Source organism: Papaver somniferum, chromosome 2 (genome assembly GCF_003573695.1).
Source record: "Papaver somniferum cultivar HN1 chromosome 2, ASM357369v1, whole genome shotgun sequence".
NCBI classification, from domain to species: Eukaryota; Viridiplantae; Streptophyta; class Magnoliopsida; order Ranunculales; family Papaveraceae; genus Papaver; species Papaver somniferum.
In genome coordinates this window covers 37743160-37757940 of record NC_039359.1, presented here as the reverse complement: position 1 = coordinate 37757940, position 14781 = coordinate 37743160, and the positions used below count along the sequence as shown (strand labels likewise).

General features: G+C 37.1%; 2 long non-coding RNA genes across 17 annotated transcripts; both read left to right on the top strand.

The window, feature by feature from the left end:
* Positions 1-717: 717 nt before the first annotated feature.
* On the top strand, positions 718-7558 carry LOC113347393. 14 transcript variants are annotated; one of them, XR_003358958.1, is made up of 11 exons: positions 718-917; positions 1221-1265; positions 1543-2632; positions 2736-3797; positions 3882-3951; positions 4063-4119; positions 4251-4374; positions 4985-5156; positions 5272-5316; positions 5629-6999; positions 7119-7558. It is a non-coding gene; the product is annotated as an uncharacterized LOC113347393 (long non-coding RNA). The 14 variants fall into 14 exon arrangements; XR_003358963.1 differs by lacking the exon at positions 4985-5156 and having other exon boundaries at positions 719-917; positions 1543-2257; positions 2475-2632; XR_003358962.1 differs by lacking the exon at positions 4985-5156 and having other exon boundaries at positions 719-917; positions 1543-2257; positions 2464-2632.
* A 3760-nt stretch (positions 7559-11318) lies between these two features.
* On the top strand, positions 11319-13617 carry LOC113347392. 3 transcript variants are annotated; one of them, XR_003358948.1, is made up of 5 exons: positions 11323-12023; positions 12135-12468; positions 12573-12663; positions 12746-13045; positions 13148-13617. It is a non-coding gene; the product is annotated as an uncharacterized LOC113347392 (long non-coding RNA). The 3 variants fall into 3 exon arrangements; XR_003358947.1 differs by having other exon boundaries at positions 11319-12023; positions 12573-13045; XR_003358949.1 differs by lacking the exon at positions 12573-12663 and having other exon boundaries at positions 11332-12023.
* Positions 13618-14781: the final 1164 nt, after the last annotated feature.

Here is a 14781-nt window from a genome sequence, read left to right as displayed (position 1 = left end):
CTATAATATGACACGACCAACAAAATATTGGGACCGTTCAACTATGACCCAACTAACTAAATATGCTTCTGATTATTATAGACATGACCAACTAACACACTAATTTAAACGTGGTCACTGCATCTTCCTTTAAAGTTTATCGACCGCCGAGGCCGTAGGACCTGGCCCCTCCGGCTACTATGATCCAACTAATTAAACGCGCTACAATGACCCGACTAACTAAATATTCTCACGACTATTATAGACAGGACCAACTAACACACTAATATAAATGTGGCCACAACATCTGCCTTTAAATTTTCTCAACCGTCGGGGCCGTATGACCCGGCCCCTCCGGCTACTTTGATCCAACTAATTAAACATGCTACAGTGACCCAACTAACTAACACACTATAATATGACACGACCAAATAAATATTAGGCCAAGTTATGTTGTGACTCGACTGACTAAATATGCTCCCAACTATTATAGACAGACTAAAATTCTATGGGAATATACTGATCGACCGACCAAACAATAAACAAAAATCTAAAAAAGTTAAACCTCGACGGAACATGAAAAATCGATAAGAGGTTATAACAATTTTTCAAAAATCGACAAGAGGAAATACGGTGGTTATGTCGTGGATAAAGACCACCGTAGCATTCGAGATCCCGTGGCCTGGAAAAAAAACGGCGGTAGGAGTAATTCGTGACCGCACAGATGGGCGAGGGTAATTCGGAACCGTCCGATTCTGTCTCCGTGCGTTCATTGGGTTGCCTCATATAACTGGGTTTCTTTATTCGCGTCGGTCCCTCTCCTTATTCTCTTTCTTTCTCATAAACCCTATACGCAACTACTCCTCTTCTTCTTTATTCGCGTGGTTTCATGGGAGAGATCGCTGATTTTTTGATTCGATTATATTATAATCTCACAGGTAGTTCTTCTGTGTCCGCCACCTCTTTCATTCTTCTGAATTCTCTTCTGAAACCAAACCCTCTTCTAGCTTCTCTCTTCAAATTACGGTCCTATTGTTGGGTGTTAATGAACTTTCTCTGAGGAATTTCTGCCATTGAAGCAAAGCTATTGGTTAGGGATGATACTGCTGCTGTAATTCCAAGATCGTTAACCTTATTTTGATCTTTATCTCACAGTTGCTTAATTATTCATTGTATTTGGGTTTTTTTAATTTAATAAATTGAATGGAAATCCTGATTTTGTTTTCAACATCATCAAATAGGTCGTTGAAGAATCCCTGATGATTTCACGGATTTTCCTTTTTGAGGTTAGTTTCAAAAAGAACCCTAATTTATTTTGTAAAAATTTTAATCCCTGATTTCATTATGGATATGAGAAATTCTTAATTAGGATCCTGAATTATCTTTGTTGGTGATGAAGAAGATGTATATAGAAATATTGATTGACGTTTTTGATTGATTGATGCCCAGGAAGGAAGTGACACACAATTGATTCGTTATTAACTATCCATTGATTCGTTACTGCGAAATGCATATAAGTAGAAAACACTGATTTTTTTGGTTCAACTGTAATCTCTTCGCCAGGTCTTTGAAGCGAAATTTGAAGGAATCGGGAGCAGTTTTGAGATCGAGGGATACAGATAAAGCTTAAGAAAGGGATGATGATGGTTGTGCTGATTGTTTTGGTCGACTAAAACTCATGGGAAGGTAAATCAGAATACATAAATTAGGATTTGTCAATTGACTCTTGAATTTAATTATAAACTAATTAGTGATGGGTTTGTTCTTAATTGAAGAATAGAGAATTCTATAGGGTTCAATTTTAGTTTCTTTTGGAAATTGAAATCTTAAGTTAGGGTTTTTGTGAATTGAATCAGAAATTTTGGGCAAAGTTGAATCAGAAGGAAAAGAAGAAACATGCTAAAACCCTATAATTGTTATCTCTGCAGGGGTTTCTTAGGTCTGAATTCGATCTAAACTAATGTAATACGGTTACCAATTATGATAATTAGGATTGAAATCTTAACTTTACGCCCAATTTTTATTGATTCGATACTTTGAAACTCACTTGCTGGGGTTGCTGTTGGTGCTGGATGGCAAAGTGTCATAGCTTATGTGAACCTAGCCTGCTATTACTTGGTCAGAATTCCTCTTCAAATGATCCTCGGTTACCTTATCGATTTTCAAGTTACAGTAATTTGTTTACTAAAAGTTTGTCTATGCTAAACCATAAAGTAATCCTGAGTGATATAGCCAGCAAGTACTCTGATGGTAAACAACGGCTGTGTGACGGTGTGAGGTCAGTCTTATTATCTACTTTAAGTCTCTGCACCTATTGGAAAAAGTGCTATTTAAAAAAGTACAGCAGAAAACGTTGCTTCCAATGAGATACGGTTTTCTGACTTTAATTGGTCAAGTGCTACTTTGTTTGAAACTAATTCGAGTATGCTATTGTATCTAATGTATAGCTTCCTTGCCTACCGAATCTTCCACCCACCGTGGAAGACTTGATGCAGACTTGAGTATCATCAATACTTCATTGGGAACGCCAATTCAAAAGGGATTGTTACTGAATTTGTCAGTTCAAGTGTACTGGAATTTTTTTCTTTCGTATTTTTTTCCAGCAAGATAATTTGCTGGAATGTAGTGTGTATGGGGTTGCAACGGCCTAGAGGTACTATTTTTTCTTACCGTTTAATCGTGATTATGTACATGAAATCTCTAGGATTAAAATTTATTCATGTCTTTCCATTAAGGGGGTGTGTCTTTACATGCAGGGTTATTCAAGTGATAGTATAGTTGTATTATGGGATCAAGAGCAATGTAGTCAATATCGAATTTCGGATTGTCTCGGCCTGGACCGAGACACTGGTACAACTTTGTATCGGGGGAATTTCGGTTCCAAATCTCGGTGCAATCTCCGTTTTAGATTTTATATTAATATTACATTTCTAATAAGTATTAGACGTTGGATCTAAAATTTTATTTCCACCGTCAACCGTATCAAACCTAGTTTCCTCCGTCTTTAACCTACAAGGCTTGAATTCCTAAAAAGCAAAACCTATTTCAGATTTCGCATTTTTTTCGTCCCCGTTTCTTCCCGACTCTCTTCACTTTCTTTTATCTCCTCTCCTTTTTCTTCCCCACGCTTTCTAATCTGTTTCTCCCGTTTTTAAGTTAGACGCACACAACCATTCAACCATCCATGAAGAAAAGGTTGAAAACATTCAACCATATCAATTAGCCGTTAGATAGGATGATGTATATAGATTATATAAACTAATTAGCTGTTAGTAAAATATTCTCGATTAATATTGATTGATGTACTGTAGTTAATCCTAAAGGGTTTCCCAAGCATATACAATCAACAAAGATTTCATTCAGTTAAGGCCTTTTCTCTCTGTTATCATAGCTTTCATTTCTTTTTTTGTGTTATAGGAATTAAAGATGCTCATTTGATTGAATTATTGTCATAAACTTTATGATATATCATTAGCTATGCTTAAATTTTTGCACCGATAAGGATCCCATCGTTTACTTTTGGTTGTAGTTAGTTAATGAAATTGGAAAAAGAAAATATACTATAAAATAAACAATTCCGGCCGAGAACACCGGTTTTGACCGAGACTTACTGATTCCGGCCGAGATACCCTGCCAAATCTCGTTTCAGCGAGATTTTGATATTCGTCTGTTTCAAAAGCGATATCCGAAATCTCGCCGAAATTTCGGCCGAGACAGCCGAAATCGACTACACTGATCAAGAGTTATTGAATTCTTCACCTAATACAAACTTATACCAGCCTGTGGAGGTTAATGTTTGTGGTTGCAATAGAGGCTTGGTAAAATTCGCAAGGCTGGCAATGGTTTGCATTAATTCTTTCAAATTTTGTATCTCAATTTTGTATTATTTTATTTTTGAATAGGTTGCGGATTTGGATTTTGTTTTTGATTGTTCTTCCACCAGATGAATCAAAATACTTCACTTATAATAAGGTACAAATTTGTTGAATACCCTTTTGTATTTCCCTTGCTTAATCTATGATCTTAAGAGTTAAATTTTTATTCAGAAAAGTGATTGTGAGTTATTGTCTTCATAATCTGTAGTAGGATCATCCAGACAGGTAGTCAATTTGAAGGTACAGAGGCCCCATCATAGTAAAGGTATCTTATTCGTTGATCAGTCATTCACTCTCATTCTATTTGTTTAACAAGAAGCTAATCGTTGGTAATAATGCTATTGCGAATGATGCATGGTAATCCGGAGCTAGCTTTACATGGGTCTTTTCTTCCAGGTTGGAAACAAGGACGGCAAACTGTTGGCATTTACAAATTATTGATCTGGTGACATTTTGCGTAATGCTGGAAGGCCAGCTATTTTCCTATAGGTTGATAACACTGCCAACAGACCTCTTTAAGGTGTGTCTTCTTAATACATTGAGTCTTTTTTGGTCTTTTTTGGAAAGTTGATGTCAACTGTAATCATTATTTTTTTTTTGTAATCTGAAATTGTATCCTTCTATATATCCTTAGTTTACTATTTTAGCATGAGAGTGAATGTGTACCAGCAAGTGTATACCGAGGCACAACTAGCACCTCATTGTAAGTTTGGTTGTTCAATACGTATCGATCCTTGCGTAGTTACATACTTATTGATTTATTAAAAATTATATGCCAGCTTTGAGTAATAATGAACCAATAACAAAAGTGGATGGTGGTCGTACTGTTAAGGGTGGAATAGTGCTTTTGCAACAAACCAAAAAAATATAAACAAAAAGCTTCTCTTAACCTATAATTATTCCTCCATACTTGATTTTGCACGCATCTTTAGCCTGCAACAACTAGATATGTTTCACCTGTAATTTGTTCTACCGGGGGAATTGATCAAGTCTTTTCTGTATAGCGTAAACTGGAGCATACTTCAACAAAGTACAGTTGATATCCCTTTCTCATGCAAAGATAAATGAAGTAAATCATTAAGTGTAATGTTATTGTCTTCTTATTTACTTCTATATATATTTTATTCTAGGGAATCTTGATTTGCGCTTTTTTCACTTTCTGTATGCATGGAAATCCGCTAGGGGAATCCAAATACTACCCACATCTAGGGAGTCTTTTAACGTATGTACTCAAGCTAAGAGGAATTTAGTTCCACCTTCAAGTAGTGCTATTTAATTGTTAAATTTTTCTGCTTTTGGCAGGTATGGGTAAATTATTGTTACTTTAGGATGTGGATTTGCAATGAAAATTTAATTATTAATTTTTGTTCTCCCAATGTCGTAGGAATCATCTCAGATTTTTTGCCTTTGTCTTTAGTGCTGCAGGATGTCATGGCTCATCTGATCAGGACCATGGAGATAGGTATTTTCATATTAAAATTATATCAGTTGATTATTTGGTTTTCATTAAGATGGTTTCCCTCGAAAAAGGTTCTTTGCTCTCACTTTTTTCCTTGACTAATTGATTTGGGCCAGTTGGCCCTATACAAAATTCATTCTTTATGATGTTTTTCATGCGTACCTATCATTTTGACGTGGATATCATTCATAAAATATCATTAGCTTTTATGTCTGAGTAATGAATAGATGATAGAAGTTGGTGGTTGATTCGCTAGATATATAACCATGCTAATGTCATCGTTTTTTGACATGTTAATGTTTTGTTTGTCTGCAGATGCTCATCGAAGGACATCAACTCTGTCTGCCACCCGTATAACAAAACTTAAAAATTGTTAATGATCTTCAAGTACGTGGACTTTGTAAGCAGCGTCTGCAGGCATCAAGTATGTGGACTTCGTACGCATACATTTTGATTGACAAAAAGTTGCTTGCGTTTGGCTCATTTTATATTTCTGTAGTTTGTTACAAGATCTGAAAGTCTATATTAATGGGAGAATGGTTGGAAATGTATGAAGCTAATAGTTTGTGCAAACTAACTGTAACCGTCTATGACCGAAGCGTGAAGGTAACAAACACGAGAACGAGATATAGGATTTTCATTCCTACTTAACTTGGATGGAACTAATATGTGCATTTTTTAGAGGTATGTCAACATATTCATATCCATATGCTTATGTTTCACGACTACAGTGTTAGCACCATTTTTTCTTGATTACGGTAGTGGTTCGTCAGTTTGGTTATACATAAAAACATGAATTATGATCACTTAGAATAGAATAGAAAACCCTCCCATATTTCATAACTCCCCATACCATTGATTGTCGTCTTAGCTCAATTAGTAAGCGCGTGGCATTCTGCAACAAGGGTGTGGGTTCGATTCCCACAGACGGAAATATTGGGGCATTGATGAACCAGTAGAATCATCAAGAAAATAAGTAAAGGAGAATGATTTAGGATCACAATTGGGTTCTTTACAGTAAATGAGTTCTCTACTGGAATGATTTAGCTTAATTAGTCACAGTGTGGCCTGTTGATGAAAAATAGGACTGTCTGGAGGAGAAAGTGTACTGGAATGGATGACATGGTGGTTTGGGTACCTGAAGTTTGTTAATAATATTGGCAGAAATTGTTAATTTTGCTGTTTGAAAAACAAAAAATGGATGCAAATAAATTGGATAGGTTAAGAAAAGTAGGGGAAAATGCCTTTCAGTTTTAAATGTAATGGGCACTATAGGACTAAAAACATTATCAAAAATGCGCAAAGCGCACTAGGATTTCCGTTTTGCAGGAAAAAATTGTTTTAAAATTTAACTGATCGTGTCATTTGTTGTCTATTGGTTCATACACCAGATGAATCCAAACTCTATACATATAGTATTTGCATTGGTGCGATGTGGTATGTTAATTAATTGGACCCTGTGTAGATATCATTATTTTTTTATTATTTACCTTTGTGGGATTGAGAGGGTTTAAAACAACTACGTGGTCAAGAATAAGTATGCATATATGCTTATGATTAGAAGTGGGAAACACGTTCGATGGGGTTTGTCATAAAAGAACATCTAGCATTGCCCATGCTTTGGCACTGCACAAGGATAACAGTTACTTGGATGAGCCTACTATGGAATATTTGAAGAAAATGAAGGTAGTGTTGCTTCCTTGCAGTAGATTATATTTGAATCATTTCGATTTCAGTTGGTAGTCTAGGTTTTGTATCCTGCATTCCTAACTTAATCAATTTTTATTTATTTATGTTACAAATAGGGAAGAGATGATTCGGAATAAGAGTGCATTGAAGGTATGTCAACTATTCGTATCCGACTCTTTTCTGAATAAGATTTTTCTTTACTAAAAGCATATTGTACTCGGTTGGTGAAGGCTTATGTTTGATGTGGTTCTATCTTAGTATACGTAGGAAATATACTACCTGCATCCTATATCGGTTTACCGTTTGGGCCTCGGTATACTACTTTGCATTCATTCTTAGAATAATACTCTTCAAAAGCTAATCAGAGAAATTCCTTCAGAATTAAAGTTTGACAAACTCTCTTCATAATGATTTCAGTCTGCTTTTCCCGAGACCTAAAGGCTGCTCAGTTTGTTTATTCTCCATGGAATATCATTCACTGAGTGATGATTTTTAGGACTACTCTGCAAAACCCTAAGCGTAATTCTATTCAGTACCCAGTACTATTATAGCTTAAAGAATTGATAGCTATAATAGTAATGTTTATATTTTTTCCACAAAATATTGCAGTTGCAGATTTTATGAGATTTACCTATTTTAAGGCCTACAGATAACGTGCCCAACCACTTTTTTGTATCCAAAGGTGAAACAAATAGAAGAATATAATATTGTGCATCATATTATGAATAAATATGGTGGTTATGTCGTGGACTAATTTTAAACACGCTACACTGGCCCGACTAACTAACATACTATAATATGACACGACCAACAAAATATTGGGCCCGTTCAACTATGACCCGGCTAACTAAATACGCCCTCGATTATTGTAGACAGGACTAACTAACACACTAATTTTATATGTGGGTACTACATTTGTCTTTAAATTTTCTCGATCGTCGGGGCCGTAGGACCCGGCCCCCTCCGGCTACTATGATCCAACTAATTAAACACGCTACGGTGCCGCGACCAACTAACACACTATAATATGACACGACCAATAAATATTGTGACCGTTCCATTATGACCCGACTAACTAAATATGCTCCCGATTATTAAAGACAGGACCAACTAACAAATTAATTTAAATCTAGCCATTACATCTGTCTTAAATTTTCTCGACCGCCGGGGACATAGGACCCGGCCCCTCAGACTACTATGATCAAATTAATTAAACACGCTACAATGACCCGACTACCTAACACATTATAATATGACACGACCGACAAAATATTGGGACCGTTCAACTATGACCCGACTAACCAAATATGTTCCGCATTATTATAGACAGGTCCAACTAACACACCAATTTAAACGTGACCACTACATCTAACTTTAAATTTTCCCGACCGCCAGGGTCCTATTTTCCCGACCGCCAGGGCCGTAGGACCCGGCCCCTCCGACTATTATGAACCAACTAATTAAACACGCTACAGTGACCCGACTAACTAACACACTAATTTAAATGTGGCCACAACATCTGCCTTTAAATTTTCTCGACCGATGGGGCCGTATGACCCGGCCCCTCCGGCTACTATGGTCCAACTAATTAAACACGCTACAGTGACCCGACTAACTAACACACTATAATATGACATGACCAAATAAATATTAGGCCACGTTCTGTTATAACCCGGCTGACTAAATATGCTCCCGACTATTATAGACAGACTAAAATTCTATGGGAATATACTGATCGACCGACCAAACAATAAACAAAAATCTAAAAAATTTAAACCTCGACGAAACATGGAAAATCGATAAGAGGTTATAACAATTTTTCAAAAATCAACAAGAGGAAATATGGTGGTTATGTCGTGGATAATGACCACCGTTGGATTTGGAGAGTAATTCGTGACCGTCAGATTTTTTTTTCTAATATATTTCATATCTCATACACCGAGAAACAATAATCGGGGGTTTCTGGATATGACCAACTAAATATCGGGACCGCTCTACTATGACCCGACTAACTAAATATGCTGGCAACTATTATAGACAATACCAACTAACACACTAATTCAAATGTGGTCATTACATCTGCCTTTAAATTTTTTCTACCGTCGGTGCCGTAGGATCCAGCCCCTTCGGTTACTATGATCCAACTAATTAAACACGCTTCAATGACCCGACTAACTAACACATTATAATATGACACGATCAACTAAATATTGGGACCGCTCTGCTATGACCCGACTAACTAAATATGCTCCTGACTATTATGGACAGGACCAACTAACACACTATTTTAAATGTGGGCACTACATCTGCCTTCAGATTTTCTCGACCGCCGGGCTGTAGGACCTCAAGGGCTATAGGACCCGGCCCCTCCGGCTACTATGATCCAACTAATTAAACACGCTACAGTGACCAGACTAACTAATACCCTATAATATGACACGACCAACTAAATATTGAGACTGTTTTTTTATCACCAGACTAACAAAACATGCTCCTAAATATTTTAGACCGGACCAACCAACATAGTAATTTAAATGTGGGAACTACATCTGCCTTTAAATTTTCTCGGTTACAATGATCCAACTAATTAAACACGCTACAGTAACCCGACCAACTAACACACAATAATATGACACGACTAACTAAATATTGGGACCGCTCTGCTATGACCCGACTAACTAAATATGCTCGTGACTATTATAGACAAGACCAACTAACACACCAATTCAAATGTGGGCACTACATCTACCTTTAAATTTTCTCGACCGTCGGGACCGGGTCTGACCCCTCCAGTTACTATGATCCAACTAATTACACACGCTACATTGACCCGACTAACTAACACAATATAATATGACACGTCCAACTAAATATTGGGACCCTTTTACTATGACCTGACTAACTAAATATGCTTCTGACTATTATAGACATAACCAACTAGCACACTAATTTAAATGTGGGCACTCCATCTGCTTTTAAATTTTCTCGCCCTTCCGGTTACTATGAACCAACTAATTAAACACGCTTCGGTGACCCGACTAACTAACACAGTATAATATGACACGACCAACAAAATATTGGGATCGCTCTGATATGACCCGATTAATTAAATATGCTCATGGATATTATAGACAGGGCCAACTAACAAACTAATTTAAATGTGTGCACTACATCTACCTTTAAATTTTCTCGACCACCGGGGCCGTAGGACCTGGCCCCTCCGGTTACTATGATCCAACTAATTAAACACGCTACAGTGACCCGACTAACTAACACGGTATAATATGACACGTTCCGACTAAATATCGGGACCCTTTTGCTATGAGCCGACTAACTAAATATGCTCCTGACTATTATAGATAGAACCAACTAACACACTAATTTAAATGTGGACACTACATCTGCCTTTAAATTTTCTCGACCGCGGGGGCCGTAGGGCCCGGCCCCTCCGGTTACTGTGATCCAACTAATTAAACACGCTTCAGTGACCCGACTAACTAACACAATATAATATGACACGACCAACTAAATATTGGGACCGCTCTGCTATGACCCGACTAACTAAATATGCTCCTGACTATTATAGACAGGACCAACTAACACACTAATTTAAATGTGAGCACTACATCTGCCTTCAGATTTTTTCGATCGCCGGGGTTGTAGGACCCCGCCCCTCCGACTACTATGATCTAACTAATTAAACACGCTACAATGACCAGACTAACTGACACCCTATAATATGACACGACCAACTAAATTTTGAGACTGTGTTGTTATGACCCGACTAACAAAACATGTTCCTGACTATTATAAACATGACCAATTAACACACTAATTTAAATGTGGGCACTACATATACCTTTAAATTTAATCGACCGCCGGGGCCGTAGGACCCGGCTCCTGTGGTTACTATGATCTAACTAATTAAACACACTACAGTGATCCGACAAACAAAACATGCTCCTGACTATTATAGAAAGGACCAACTAACACATTAATTTAAATGTGGGCACTACATCTGCCTTTAAATTTTCTCGATCGCCGGGATCGCATGACCCGGCCCTTCCGGTTACTATGATCTAAGCTATAAACAAAAAATCTAAAAAAGTTGAGCCTCAATGGAACATGGAAAATCGATAAGAGGTTGTGACAATTTTTCAAAAATCGACAAGAGGTTGAGCGGCCACATTAAGAAAAAATGGTGGTTATGTCGGGGTCATTCGTGTTCGTCGGATTTGGCGATCCTCCGGCCCAGAATGAGTAATTTGGGGAGACAATAAAGAGTAATACGGGAGACATATCCGCCGTCGGATTGAAAGATCCTGGGGACAAGAATGAAAGGAAGCGAGAGTCATTCGTGTCCGTCGATCCAAACGCGAAAAGAAAAAGACTACGAAGATGTTCGTCGTTCAGAAGAAAAATCATCATCAAAAATCAAGAGGAAAATCATCATCGATTAGGAGATTACGAGACTGGTGAATACGTGAATCTGTGCTAAGAATACCCGGCTCCATCGAGAACAAATATTTCGTTCTGTGCTTTTTTCTTTTTTCGATCCTTTCTTTTCTCTTATGTAATTCTTCAAATTGAAACTCTGGTGGCGCAGTATTGAAGAAAGATCGAGAAATTGGATTCAAAGGAGCTGTGGGTGATGATGATCGAGATTGAAGGGTTATGGAGAATGATCGAGTTTGAGCTAGGGTTGCTGTTTCGGTTAACCAGATGAAGAAATAGGGTTTTATTTCGCAAATGGATTTGACGTTGTTTCCATCAATTGGTGATTCATTGAGATGAAGAGTTAGGGTTTGTGTTGAAACTGGAGACGAGAAGATTGTGAGAGAAACTGGAGTTAGGGTTTCATATTTGTTGTTGAAGAAATTGGATGGATGGGTTTGTGTTGGAATTATGTCTGGATCGATTTACAGGGAAGATTGTGAGAGAAATTTACAACAGAAGCAAAGAAGCAAAGCTTTGATTTTTAACAGACCGTTTTCTCCTGGGAAGGAATCAGAAAATCACAGGTAAAGTCATAGTCTCTCATGTCATTGTTATTATCCCAGTTCAGTTTTTGTATACTTATTAGGTTTCTTCGAATTAATCGTGGTGAATTTTTATTTTCGATTTTGGTGTAGAAAAAGAGATTAGGTGAGCGATTCTAATAATTTTAGAATTGAGAAACTTCTCTCGGTTTCTGCTCTTCGTTCTCATAGAATTCAAGCCCTAGCAATCTTGATTTGTCCTGATTGCTCTGTGATTGATTTCTCGGTTGATGCACCAATTTCTCGAAATTGTGGCCCTCAGGTTGATCATGCTTTCTATTGCCGTCTGAGTTACATTAACAACCACAATTCTTACCGCCAGAAAAGCAAACCAGGTGTATGATTTTTGTTTGAAGATAAAGAGATTTGAAGAACAAAGATGAGAGAGATGTGAAGGGGTGTATGATTTAGTTGAATTTTCAATTAGGTAAAGTAATTTTTTTGTTTTTTATTTTGATCAATCAGCTGGGGAAAACATGAAAGGTGGGTATTGTAAATTCAATAATTTTGATCTTGGGTTTTGTTATTCAGCACATCCGGGTATGCAAGTAGAGCAGTTTGGCCATGTGCATTATGCTAATAGAGAGCCAATTGAACTGGCCAGCACAGATTTCTTTAAATGGTCAGATTCTATGAAGTATGAACAGATTAATTTTGAGGTTTGATTAACAAATTAATGCTTGATTTCTTATTTCGATATCCAGTTTGGGAACTTTGTAGCTGAATGGCAGTAGTGATTGTGGATGTGGATGTTTGAAAGACTTGGAAGATGGAGATAACATGGCATGATGGGTACAAAGTGGTTCACAGAAATGGCTCGATGGTTTGCTGATTTGAGTCAAGTCTTGGTAGTGAATGGCAGTAAAAGAGGTGTAATGCTAACATGTTTCGTGTGATCGTTTTCGACACAATTGTCGTTTGTTTAGGTGCTGAGATAAAGGTGAGGGTTTTGCTAACCGTTTCTTCTTCATGACGGGTGATAATCAGTCATATCCAGATACAGGGTAACTTTCTCCTGTCTATGATTTAATTTTACTCAATCAGAAAGAAATGTTAAATATCAAGTTCATTATTGATTGCTTTCTTTTTTGGTTATTTGAATATAGGCCTGCGCATTGTTGGTAACAATAATCGTGTCAGTCCTGGTATCAAGGAACCTGTAGGGCTGCTGGGATTGGTTATAGGAGACAACGAAACCACTGCAAAGCCAATTGCAAGGGAATGTAGGGGGTATCTCAATTGAAGATCCAATATTGGGGAGAAGTTTTTGTAAGAATTAGAAAAACTAAATCAAAATATTCCGGTATTACTCTCTATCTCCTCTCAATATTGGTGTACCATATAGACAATATGCAGAATAAACCTTCAAGAACAAGGAACCATTGAACCGTGTTTTCCAGCATCTATTTTGGCTTCTTATACTGTCTGTTACGAATATTAATTGGTGAGTTCATTTGAATCAGGGAAATGATTGTGGTATGCATGTAGTTACATAAACATTTTTAAACATGGATTCATTGGTGAACCACTCTGGATGACTTTTTTTATGACGAGATATCGATTTTTTTTGCATTGCTATCCAATTTGTACGATACTGATCATTAACTTGCGCATAACATGTGGCTGTTATACTTCAGTGAATTTGAATTTAGGATTATCTGATTTGAATTATATTAGCTGAGTTGATAGATGCTTTGGATTTAGTAGATGACCATAATGGGGTTATGTGAAAGAAGCTAGAGGGAGAGCTACTATGCCACGTCCTTGCTGCAAGTTTGTCTCCTATAATCGTGTACACCTCATGTTTATAAAAATGCTGAACTAATAAAGGTATTAAAAGAATTTGGATCATTTATATGTTTCTTAAAGATGGAAAGTGACACAAGCTTGATGCCCCTGTAGTTGAAACAGGGAGGAAATCCCTCTTTAACTGAACTGTGTTGGTATTAAATAGATTCCATTTATTTGAATATTGGGACCGTTAAACCTCTGTAAACGATAAGGTACTACTTACATCTTCGGATTGTCCATACTCGCCGCTATGGAGAGTTTTGTTGGAGTTGATTCAGAGTAGGTCATGTATACCCGTGCATGAAAATGGAGTCTAATGACTGACATGGACTATGCCTTGCTGGATGATTCTCTTTGAATTCTCTTTGAAACACTACACATCACGAAACGTTAAGGTAATAACCCATTCCTTAATATCTGTTTTGTTTTCTTATATAATTAGAACACGATAGGAAGAATAGTGATAGGGTCCACGAACCATGGTGACAATAGTGGAACGAACGTATAGATTTTCTAATGATAGAGTCCACGAACCGGGGTGACTTGATAATTCTAGCCCTAGGAATTTTTCTTCGATTGCTTAAATTGCTTTGTCTGATTGATTTTCGGTTAATGCTCGACTCTTTCTAAACTCTGACACTCAAGGTTGATCATGGAGGTGTGAACCCTAAACTGGGTATTCTGATTGTTTATTTTGTTCAATATTTCGTACTATATTCATCCTATTCTCTGTATCCAACTACTCTAATTAACCTTCAATGTGAAATTCGCTTTACTGGTATACTAAAATGCTTTGGACACCAATTTTGGGAGAACATTCAGCTTTGACTTAATCATTGTGAAATGGGTGGCAAGGAACATTTTAACTTACACATTATCAATTTAACAAAAAATATAGTTCTGTTACTCCTTCATATACTCCTTTAGAGCAACTGCAGTGGTGCGACCA